Here is a 12,115-nt window from a genome sequence, read left to right as displayed (position 1 = left end):
CGGCGGTGTACTCCACGCACAATGAATTTCTTTGGTAAGTTGTACTCCTACATGCAGTTAGTGCATCCTTGTATCTTTGCAAGTGAATGTGTTTGCCCCCAAAACAGATTGCAGAGCTTCCTCCCTCTCCACACGGTATGGTTGGTCGCTTTTGCTTGGTTTGAAATCGGCCTTGCTAGGTGTTAATGGATGATAAAGCCTATGTCTTTCCCTAGGTTTCTTTGGTTCCCCAAGTTTCTCAAGTGAGCAATGAAGGCACGGTACTGGTAAACCTCAAGTAAAGAAGCAGTAGTATTTCCTCTGTCTTAAAATATAAGGCGTCGAAGATTAGTTAAAAGTCAATGTCTTTACTACTCGTTTCTCAAATGGTAATTAGTTAGGGCATCTCCAACACGGCAACTCAAACCGCGTCCGTGCGTCCGAATGGGTCGGTTGGGCAGTGGGAAGTAAAAGTTCGACCACAACTATTAGAAATAAAAATCTATCAGCAAATATATTGTTCTATTTATATCATAAAAAAATATATTTTATGATGCATCCAATGACATTGATTTTACATTTTGCATGTCAATGTTTTTCCTTTTTCGAAAAAGCTTGGTCAGACTTTACATGGTTTGGCTTTTTTAAAAAAGAAATATAAGTTTTATTAGTTGGAAGAGAGGCGGTATACATGCTGATCGGAAGGATGGCGGTAGATAACATGGCAATGGCTTGTAGGCAGCCAGCCACAAGCCAGACTGTTAAACTTGGTTTTAGGCAGCTTGACATGCTAGTGTTAGAGTGATATACTCTAGGCAGATTGACATGTTTTGCATTTCGAAGCAAGGAGCCTATTCCGGCGGTGGCTAAGATAAACACTGGAAGGGGAGCAAAGCATAGCAGAGGGATATGCTGGTAGACGTACATAGGCGCACGCAAAGTAGAGAGAGGGGCTGTCGCTTTGGCAGGGTTTGTGCGTGGCGTGCCGGCGGTGTCAGGCAGCCCCCATCCCATCACCCGTCATCCATCTCGCGCGCTGGCGCTGGCGCTGCCGTTCTGTGCGCGCCGCTGCCGTTCTGCGCGCGCGGTCACGAGGTTGAGGTGACGCTTTTCAAGGAGCCAGCCCCGCCCCGCAACTCCCGGCTTCATTCATTGCGACTCCCGCTGCTTGCACCTTGTTCCACCGTCACCGGCAACCGGATGCCGCCGCGTCCGTGTGCTGCCGCTCGAGCCAACACCCGGCGAGCGTACGTGTAGCCGGGCAATAACGGCAGCAGCTCACGCCTCGCCTTCATGCGTACTGAGCCTGATTGTCTTGTAGCGAGGATACCACGGTTGAATCACATACGTGAGTTCAGGGGCGACAATGCATGCATGTCTCTTCCTGGCGAGCGAGCGAGCATCATGTGAGTTCGAATGGTCTGGGTCCCCTCCCCTCACATCCCATGGCTTGGTTAAACCCGAGCTAGGTCCGGGGATCTCCTTGGAACCCCACCAAGTGGACTTGCCTCCGCCGGTTACGCGATGCAGACGATGTGACCATTATGGCATACCCGCGCGCGTATCCATGGCTCTCCTGTATTTATGATGGAGCAAGCAAGCTTCAAACGAGGGTGTCAATAGCATCTTCATTTGCCCCACCCAAATTGTCTCTAAAAGCGTTTTGGGCACGCAGGACATTTGACCATCGCACGCCTCAGAGACAGTTTCGGTACGATGCAATCCAATAGAGTGCTTGGCGTGCTCTGTCCGTCCCTGCTACACAATGGTTGTTGCGGGGGGCATCAGGCGCAACGCGAGAACGCTGTGGCGACTTCTGGGCCAGCCGTGTCATCGACACATAACCGAAGCGGCGCAACTTTTTCTTAATGTTGGTGATGGTTTACGAGGCGGAAGAAGGCAGGACGTCTCGTCCGCTCTGGCCCTCCTCCAAATGTCGTCACCACCCGCATGTTCCCGTCCTTTCCCCGGCTCTTCCCACGCTATCTTCGCTTATAAATACGCCCCTCCCCTCTCTAGCACCTCCATAGTCGCCGCTGCGGTAGTTCTTCCCCGCTCGACACCACAACCCTAGCAACATCCTGCAACTTCTTGCCATACGATCCATGGCGGGTTCCAGGGGTCTGATCGCGGCCACCACGGCTGAGGCAGGGGTCGCCCTGGTCGATCATCGTTGCCTACGCGGTCGCCGTCGGAGATGGAGGATGAGACGACGTACTTCCATGATATGGAGTTCTTCGACTTCATCGTCCTCATCATTGAAGACCCTTTCGGCAAAAAAGAGACCCTCGGGAGAAGTTCACACGATTTCTCGACGGGCCAAAGTTGGTTGCAGTTTTTGCTGATTGCCCGTCGAGGTCCATTTCAATGGGCAAAGCCAGATATACCTGCACAATGGTTGGGCGCAGTTTCGACTGCCCCCACAACCTGGAGGTCCGCTGCTTGCTTAACTTCATGTACGAAGGCGGCAGCGTCCTTCGAATGAAGGTGTTCGACCACACGATGTGTCGCGTGCACTACCACGACAGTGACGGTGGTGGCATTGACGGTACACAAAAGCTTCTAGTTTAGGTTTCGGGACGATGATGGTCGCTATGTTTAATTATATTTTGCTTCTATGTAAACGATTGAGAATCATGAACAAAATATTAACATTTCGCTCAAAAAAATGTCTATGGCACGCACCCCAAACATGGCACCTCCAAGCGACATCCCTCATTCATTCGATCCATCGTTTTTGCCGGACGCCATTTAGGCGACACGACTGTAATTGATCTTAGCCAAAGAAGGCGCCGCAAGAGCCTCCTAGGTAAATGGGATTTTGCAGAGTTGTTGATATATTGGAGACCGCCCCTTGTCTAAAATAAAGCTAAATGGGGCTTTTGAGCATATTTGAACAAAAAAAAACAATACTTATTATGGATCGGACGGAGCAGAATATTCTCTTATATCTGCATTATAATTATAGTCTTCATCGTGCATTCTCATTTTTATGAGATTTTTAACCTTTTATTTGGTTCATAGCTCTCCAAATGAGATTTTTCAGGTCCGCGTGTTTTAGAATTTTGTTAGCTTTTCAACACTTATAAGGACCTGAAATTTTTTCCACACGAGTTTCTCTCAAGAAGGATGACTAATCCAGAAAGAAAGGGGCAAATAGATTTGGGCCCTTGATGTTCCGGTACCGTCCATTTCTTTGAGTACACATTTATTTTGATCTAAAAACCATTCATATATATAGTTTTCATGAGTTCATGACATACGAAAATATGGATGAGAAATACCAAAACATAGACAACACGTTGTGATGTCGACAAAAACTTCGAGGGGCGCTGTTGCGTGAATCTCCTCTCCTCAATCACCATCACCTTTTCGTGACTCTGAACCATAAGATGGGATAGTCTACCCCTTGGTCAAGTTATGCACAAAAATTATACCATTAGATTCATATTAATAATCACATGACATGCCAAGAGGAGGTAGCATGCATAGTTTGGTCAGTGGACTAATTGGTTTGTTTGAGAATTTAGGGTCAGGCTAATTCTATCAGATAATCCGCAAAAAACTGTGGGTTCATACCTGTCGGATATTAGCAATACCATATCCGCTAACGTGTTCTTTGAATATTTGCTTAACTAATGTCCACATCTAAACCATATTCTTAAAAAACAGGCGCGGATATGGATCTGAAATAGAAATTATCTGTATCATTTACATTCCTGTGTAAATAGTAACCCTGATGTGCTGGCATGGTTGGATGGATGTAGGTCCTAGGATGCCAGCTGGGATGAGCGACCCTTAACCGGAAAATCTGTCGTACCCGCGCGTCGCCCCCATCATCTCTTTGTGATCGATAGGGTCGACGAATGTTTTTCTCACGGATACACTGCTTCTTGCCTGACCGGGGATCCTATCCTACTGCGGTGTTGCCATTGCTCATTGCTACTATACCAGACACATGGGCCACGCACGTACGCACGCAAGCTACTGGTGGTGTGGTGTGTACACTGTGAGGACACAGTGGCCGGCTCCCTAGTCCCTACCACGTATCCACCGCATTTAGGTAAGGGCATCTCCAACCGGGCGACCCATCCCGCGCCCGCGCGTCCGGATGGGTCGAAACGGACAAAACCGCGGCCCAGCGCGCGGACCCATCCCTAAAACGGATGGCCGCGGCGTCGGGACGACCCAAACCCGGCCCAAATCTTGGACGAGTTTGCGTGGCCGCGGACGCGAAAGGCTGGTCGCTCGCGTCCTCCTTGTCCGCCCCCGGCCCGCCTGTCTGCCTCCCAAAACGAGAAAACACTCCACTCGTACTCCCAAAACCTAGAGATGGCCGACGAAGCGACCGCCGCCGCCACCGCCCCGACACCACCGCCACCATCGAAGAGGAGGCACCCGCGGCCGTTGCCGCTCCTGCCGTGGAGGCGGCTCCTGGACCGGCGGTGGCCGAGCCCCACCGGGCCGCGGACGAAGAAGGCGAAGGCCGAGCTCACCCGGAGCGAGAGGAAGCTCGAGAGCGAGGAAGAGGGCGGCCGGCGCGAGGCGCCGGACCAACGGAAGAGGGAAACCGGCTGCCGAGGCGGAGCGGCGGCGGGCGGCGGGCGGCTTCTCCAACTCCGGACGGAGGCGAAGAGCGGTCTCCTTCAAGAGCGAGCGGGCCATGCTATTTTACGGCCACCCGGCGCTCGGCCGGCACATGATCATCCCCGGCACCGGCGCGGCCTCGGTGGGGAGCTCGGCCTCCTCCGTGACCCGGCCCCTTCCTCCAAGGTCAAGCGCCCGCCGACCGCCCTATTTGGGCACGAAATGGGGGCGCATGGGCGGCGGGCGTACCGGTCACGGGATGGGTCACCGGAGGTGGGCGAGTCCATGACGGGGCCGTCACCTTCGTCCATTGACACGAACCGTGCGCCGGCGAACTCCAAAGGCCCGAAGAACCTGGGAGCCGCTGCGACGTCCGGTGCACGCAGCCTCGTTCGACGATATGTCGGCCGCGCGCGCGCGAGCACCGTCCGCCGTGCGGGCCCCTCCGTCTTTCGCGCGGACAATGCCGACGACCCTTCCATATCCTTCGACACAGCGAGGCTCCCCGGCCACCTCCCATTGACACACGGGAGGGCACTTGCTCGTCCCGGCGAGCATAAACATTGAGGAGGAGCCGTTGTTCGGTGAGGGCCTCACACAAGCCGCAGCTGCACAAGCTCGAGGTCGCCGGGTAAGCAAACGAACCGCCAACTACACGGAGAAGGAGGACAAGGTGCTCGTCGATGGATGGTTGACCATCGGGCAAGATGCGTTGACGGGTGCCGAGCGGAAGGGGTCCGCATTCGGCGCCGGATCTATGAATACTTCCATGAACATCGCAAATATGGACAGGAGCCATTTGAGAGCGACCGCAGCGAAATATCGCTCCAAAAGAGGTGGGGAGCAATTCAAACGGAGTGCAACAAGTTCCGGGCGGCGTATGAGCACGCGAGGCGGCTCCCCGTTAGTGGCATGGGTGTGAAGGACTTGGTATGATTCATAACCTCAACTTATTCATCCGATGTTTGCACATTTGTTTATCGTTGTTGTCTCGCTTTGCTCTAGGTGTGGCGAGCTTTGGAATTCTACAAAGCCAACAATGGAGAGAAGACCTTTGCCTTCCCTCATTGTTGGAAGGAACTCCACGGCACCCCCAAGTTCCGGGAGGGGTACGAGGGCTACATGGCGACCTTGATCGGCAACAATCCCGCCAAAGATGCCACGGTCATTGACCTTGATGGTGGGCAGCCTTGCGGCAGCTCCGCTTCTCGTGCAAGTCGTCCACGCGGCCACAAGTCAACCAAAGCCGACATGAAGCGTGATGCGTCGTCCATGCTATTGTATGGCACTTTGAAGGAGATGCATGCGGACGGAGAGGTGTCCACGGACAAGAGGGATGAGAGGAGGCGCCGGGAGAAAGAAGAGGACAGGGAAGAAATTCTTTGATGTCCAGCAGAAGAAGCTTGAGATTGAAGAAGTCAAGGCGAAGACCAAAGCTAAAGAACTTGAGCTCAAAGAGAGAGAACTTGAGCTCATAGCAATGGCAAGGGCCAAAGAGGTGGAGCTGAAGGCGAAGGAAGTTGAGCTCAAACGCCAAGCCGAGGACAACCTCATCATGAACGCCGACTTGACCAACATGAGCGAGGCAAAGAGAGCTTGGTTCGAGAAGAGACGAAGGAGATCCTCGAGCGCCCAAATTGAGTTAGACAATCTCAATTGCAATTTTTATATTTTTCTCAAACTATGACACATTTTATTTGATTTATCATGGTACATTTGATAATATTGTATGGTATTTGATAATATTTTATGTTTCCTATATATTATTTTATGTTTACGAGATATTATTATATATCAAAGTGAATACGTGGCCGAGAGGACCTATTTTCCAAAGAAATAGGCCAAATGGCCAAATGGGTGGCCTGTGCGTTGGGCGCAGGACGCGACCCAAACGGACGCGCGGACGCGGGGCTCCGTCCGCGCGTCCGCTCGGGCACGCAAACGGCCCAAAACGGACGGCCCAGCGCGTCCGTTTGGGTCGCCCGGTTGGAGATGCCCTAAGGGCATGAGCAATGGAGGCAGTAAGTTGATACTTCCTCACATCTAAAGAAATACTTAAAGTAGACGAAGCATTATGGTAAATAATCATCACACAACGCATGAAATTGAGGCTACCACTTTAGTGAGACCCACCTTCTCTCTCCCCCAACGTTCTCTTCCTTCGCATGTGAGTAAAACCTGGCTGCTTTTCCCCTTTATCCTCTCTCTCTTCACCCTTTTCATTTCCTTGTGATTTTCTGGCCGGAGGAAGCTGCCTCTCCTGCAAGAGACCCTGACACACTGCAAGGCTACTACCGAACCTAACCTCTGACATCCGGCCCTAGTTGGACTGACGGGGCAGTATGCTGAGGCTAGGCGTTGGCCATGCCCTAACGGCGATCCGTGGGGCCTGGGTGTTTATATGCTTTGGCCTTTATACTTTCCCTCTCGCCGGTGCTGATGACATGTTTGGATTAGAGCATGAGGGCATGAGCAATGGAGGCAGCTGTCCAACTAGGCTTGGATAAAACTTTTGACATATGCATGCCATGTTATGGTCCCATTAATATGTCTTTCTCTCAAAAGCTGATTTGGTTTTTCTCTTTCTCTCTCACATTTTCCACTTTATGGCTGAAGAGGTTGCCTCCTGATGAAGAGGCTGCCTCCTCATCCGAACCTACTTTGGACCACCCGAACCTAATTAAAGGTGTGAGGCAACACCCCTAGGGCTATGCATTGGGCATGCCCTGAGCATCCCACCGGAAGCTCCAAAAGGGTTTCAAATTGTTTTGGGAGGTTTTCCCCAACAAATGGCACGCTATGAGTCGCGTCTCTCATAGCGTGCCAGCGTGAACCGCGGCTCGATAATTTGACGAGGGTGCCCCCGGCCCACGCTTTTTACATGCAGCCTTCGTCTCCTGAAACGAGCATAATGACGTCGATCTACCTATACCCGTTGCTTGGCCGCCTCTCGTTAAAAGAGGGAGAGCCGCTCTATCTCCACCCAAACCCTAACGACATCGCCTTCTAGCCTTCTCGCGCTCTTCGCCTTCTCCACCCAAACCCTACCCACGATGTCCCACAACCATGAGGTGGGCGGAAGTAGAGACGGCAATAGTTGGAGGGGCGAAACAAGCCCGCAACCTGTGTATTGGGAGGCACAGATGCTCCACAAAGCCGACCACCTCGTCCCGCCAGATTGATGGCTGGCCTCGGGGTGGAGAATCAACGCGGTCAGTTACGCAATTCCGCCCATACCTGAGGGCGCCGACCTCGACAACTACATCACCTTCCGCTGCTTGGAACTCATCGCCATTGCGCTGGCAAATCTAGACTAGGTGGCCAAAAACGAGCTTTGGGATGCCCTGTTAGTCGCGGAGCGCGACACGGCTCTCTCGGACACGTACGGGACCTACGGCGGGCCGTACAACAACATGGGCCACCATTTCATCTAGTGTGGTCGCAATGTTGATGCAGTCCTCACGGAGCACGGCTACATGCCTGGACTGATGCCGCGCGGCGCACCGCGTAGACCGCACTATATCCCGGAGTCCCTCCAGTGTGTGCGGCTGCTGGAGACGAGGAGGCACGTGGCTACACACGTCGTCCCCAAGCGCGAACAACCTTCCCCACCGCGGAGGGCGACCAACATTGCCTTTCATCCCGTCGTCCTCCTCAAGGCCGAGTCGAGCGTTCGTGTGCCGAAGAAGGAGGAGGCGGCGCTCTCGGGGCCGCCTCTACTTTCGTCGCCCCGGCCGCACTCCGCCGCGACCGTCACCCAACGACAAGGAGAAGAAGGTGACGGCATATCTCCGAAAGAAGGCGGCTATGTGCGGACCCGATGACCTTGAGGTCTCGCTTGCCTTCGCGAAATCAATGTCAGTTCGTCAACGACGTGCCTGCGGCGGACGACGAATTCGCCAAATGTTGGTCCACCATGGACAATGGCGCCATCATCGACTTGGACGAGGACAGCGTGAGCGGCTTATCACCGGCTTTCCAAGAAGATGACATTTGCGACAAAGACGGGAAGGTGGCGAACAACACCCAAACTCTTTACTGCAGCGTCTTCATCCGCCGCTTCGACTAGCTTAGTTTAGGGTTTAGGGTTTAAAATGTAGTTTAGTTCATATTCTTTCAAACTTTGCATATATCCTATAATGTTTGAATGAATCTCGTCGGTTTTATTTAGAATTTGCATTTTTTATTTTTCTAAAACGTATCGCACTACATCCCGAAGTCCCTACTCGTGCGGCCATTGGTGACATGGTGGCACGAGGATTCGTGCCTCGAACAAGCGCGAATTAGAAATAGACGTCCCAAAATACGGATGCACGTGGATTTGCATTTCGTATTATATACTGTACATATTTTGATCCTTGTTTGAGGAACACAACTGGATGCAATTTGGAGGATGCTATTTGGAAATAGACTTCCTAAAAGCAACAACGCATTACAGTATCCCAACCGCTCGATTCAACGCTTTATCTAGATGCGATTTGGAGGATGTGACCGGTTGGCCCCGCTGAGAATTGCTCTGGGACGGGTCTAGCACCGGCGCACGTACGTACGGCATGTTTGATAAGCCCCCACCCTTTCTTGAACAGTTTTAAATTGTTTCACCGAGGGCGCGGTTGGTATGTACGGGGACCGGCACGTACGTACAAGGGCTTGCAGTAGAGGCACGTATTATGGCGTAGTAAATACAGTACGTACGTAGAGCGCCATGAATGTCACCTGATTCTTCTTGGGCGAGCGAAGCCGCGATGCTCTGTTTCTCTGGCTCTTCATGCGTGCCCCATGGATGGATATAACAGGAGCCGCACTGCCGCAGTAAATAAACGGAGGTGCTGTAGAGTACTTCCCCGTGGGTTTCAATTCTCACAGGGCCGTAACTAATCGTGGACGGCCGTATCTTGGACAAGCTCGCAGGTCAGTCATCAAATGCGTGTCGTCGGCTGATATAAGGCTGAGTGGTAGGGTCTCCACGATCATGTTTCCTTTGAATACCCTCGACGTACAGATTCTGTTTTCGTGTGAAAGTTGCTAGCTAGACAGGCAGGCGTACGTATTCTGGGGTTTAATTGGGCAATAACTAACTCGACGTCTAAGAGCATCCCCACTCGTTGGCGCTCCCCACGCCCAAATCCGGACGAAACTACCGCCGGATTGGACGAAATTAAGTCGTGGGGAGTACCATATTTCCAGTCGTCCACCCGGAGTTCGGCGGATAGAGTTTAAATTCAAACAAATCGCCGTCCCGCGCTACAAGTACGGGCGGTTGATCGGCAAAAGGAGCAAAAGGATCGGCCACGGATCGGCGATCGGAGGGAAATTACACGGAGACGAGCTCGTCGGCGGTCCCGGCCGGCACGGCGGTGTCCGACGGACCGGTTTCCTCACACGCCGAGCGGGCTGCGGCGGGCGACGATGAAGCGGCGGCGGCGGTGGACGTCGAAGCGGCCCGCGGTCGACGAGGTAGATGGTGAGGTAGACGAGGTAGGAGCCGGCGGAGACGACGTAGTGGCTCGGAGGATGTCGTTGCGGTGGCCCCGGTACCAATTCCTCGTCTCCTCGTCCATCATTTCCATGTCGCCGCCGCCCATGAGGAACGCCAAGTCCGTGTTCCTCTTCTTCGCCGCCACCGTCGTCTTCGGCGAGGCGATCCGGGCGCCTTGGTTGGCGAGCATCTCCCGCCACCTGCCGTCGAACTTGTCGTTCCTCCCGTCGGCGTGCGATCTCAAGTCGGCCCGAGCACTTGTCGATCGACGCCCTGCATCCTGTCGGCGGGATTGTCCGTCCGTTTGAGCTCTTTCGCTTCTTCCGGCCGAGCTCGGGCGCCCTTCCGCCGCGCAAGCCGGCGGAGCGTCGGGGTTGTCCTGCTCGGTCTTGCTTTTCGAGAGGGACGTGCGAACTTCCTTCCACTTCTCGCACTTCTCGAGGCGGGCGTAGACGTTGAGGAACTTGAGCTGCAGGCCGGTGTCGTCCGTGTACATGTCCAAAGCTCGGCGCAGGCTGGGGAAAAAGAGCACGGCGATACGGGTCAGCTAACGACGATGTACCTCGGTGGTGTAGGGCCGGCGGATCATACCCTTTGCTCCATGTCGTGGCCGCTGATCGGCCGTTTGTCGATCTCCTCCTGTACAACGTGCCATTTGCTGCACGCCGTCTGCATGATCCCCCAATGGGTGGCCATTGCCTTGTCTCCCCGGTACACGTTCATGTTCGTCTTGTTGAAGTAGGGATCGACGAGCTTGCGTTCCTCGTACGCCCGCCTCACTCGAAACCGGTATGTGTCGAACGGCCGATTGGCCCCGATTATGCCGTTCGTGGACACGGTCATCCAAGCTTCGGCGAGGCACTCCTCTTCCTTCGGCGTCCATTTGATACGCGGTTCGGCGGGTGGCGAGTCCTTCTTCCTCTTCTTCTTCCCCTTCGACGAGGTTGGCGCCGGCTTCGGTTGGCTCTTCTTCTTCCTCGCCTTCTTCTTCGACGGCTTGGCTTCCGTCGGCAACATCCTCCCGATGCTCCTTGCGCGCCGCCACGGCTGCCGTCGCCCTCGTCTCCTCTTGCGTGAAGAACCCGGGCACGCAGCGGCGGCGGTCATGAAGAACCCCGGGCTCGCGGCGGCGGCGGCGGAGCCGGAGGTGATCATCTCGTGGATCTCCTCTTCGTTCGGCGCCGCCATCGCACCGAACGCGAGCGGCCCTCGTCGCAGGGCCGGCGAGGTGCCCTCGAACGAGCCGCCGCCGACGCCGACGTCAAGCTCGGGCGGCGACGGTGTGGGCTTGGACGGTTGGACGTAGGCGCCCTCTTGGAACACGGCGGTCGGCGACGGCGAGTACGGCAAGGCGAGAAGGAAGACGGGGAACTTGTTGTACCTTGCGTCGGCCATTGGCCGGGAAACACGCCGCCGGCCGTAGGCCATGCTCGATTAACCTCAAGTGTTCGTCTTGGGCCGCCTCCGCCGACCTCTTGGCGGCGGCTCTTTTCACCCTCTCCGCCACGGCGCTTGTTTCCACGTCGCGCCGTTTCTCGTCCGCCGCCCGCTCGGCGTTCGACATGCCCGGCGGCTTCGTCTTCTTCTTCCGCATCTTCCTCGCCGGCGCCTTCGGCGGCATTGTGGTGGACGAGAAGACGAGGAGGAGAGTGGTGGTGGACGAGAAGACGCCGCCGAGAGCTGGAGGCCGGAAGACGAGGAGATTGGGGGATTTCGGCGGGAGAGAATGGGGATATGCAAGCAAATTGGAGGGAATGGGGAAATGCAAGCAAATTGGAGGGAAAATCACGGGATTTGGTTTTCCGATCACCGACTACGCGGGTCCACACGCCGTTTCGCGCGCTTTCGTTTCGTCCGGAGTCCCCGAGCGCGCCCGGGGGCCGGGGTTGGCGTGGGCTCGCCGGATGGATTAAGGGCCAATCCGGACGAAAACGAGGAACCGGGGCGCGGCGGGCCGGACTCCGCCGTCCGGATGGAAAAAACGTCGCTCGGGGGCCTCGTCGGGGGACGAGTGGAGATGCTCTAATGCCCAGGTTTACATGTGCGTGTACTCCGGTGTTACGCGGTTAC

Source organism: Lolium rigidum, chromosome 3 (assembly GCF_022539505.1).
Source record: "Lolium rigidum isolate FL_2022 chromosome 3, APGP_CSIRO_Lrig_0.1, whole genome shotgun sequence".
Lineage (NCBI taxonomy): Eukaryota > Viridiplantae > Streptophyta > Magnoliopsida > Poales > Poaceae > Lolium > Lolium rigidum.
Note: the sequence above shows the minus strand (reverse complement) of the source record.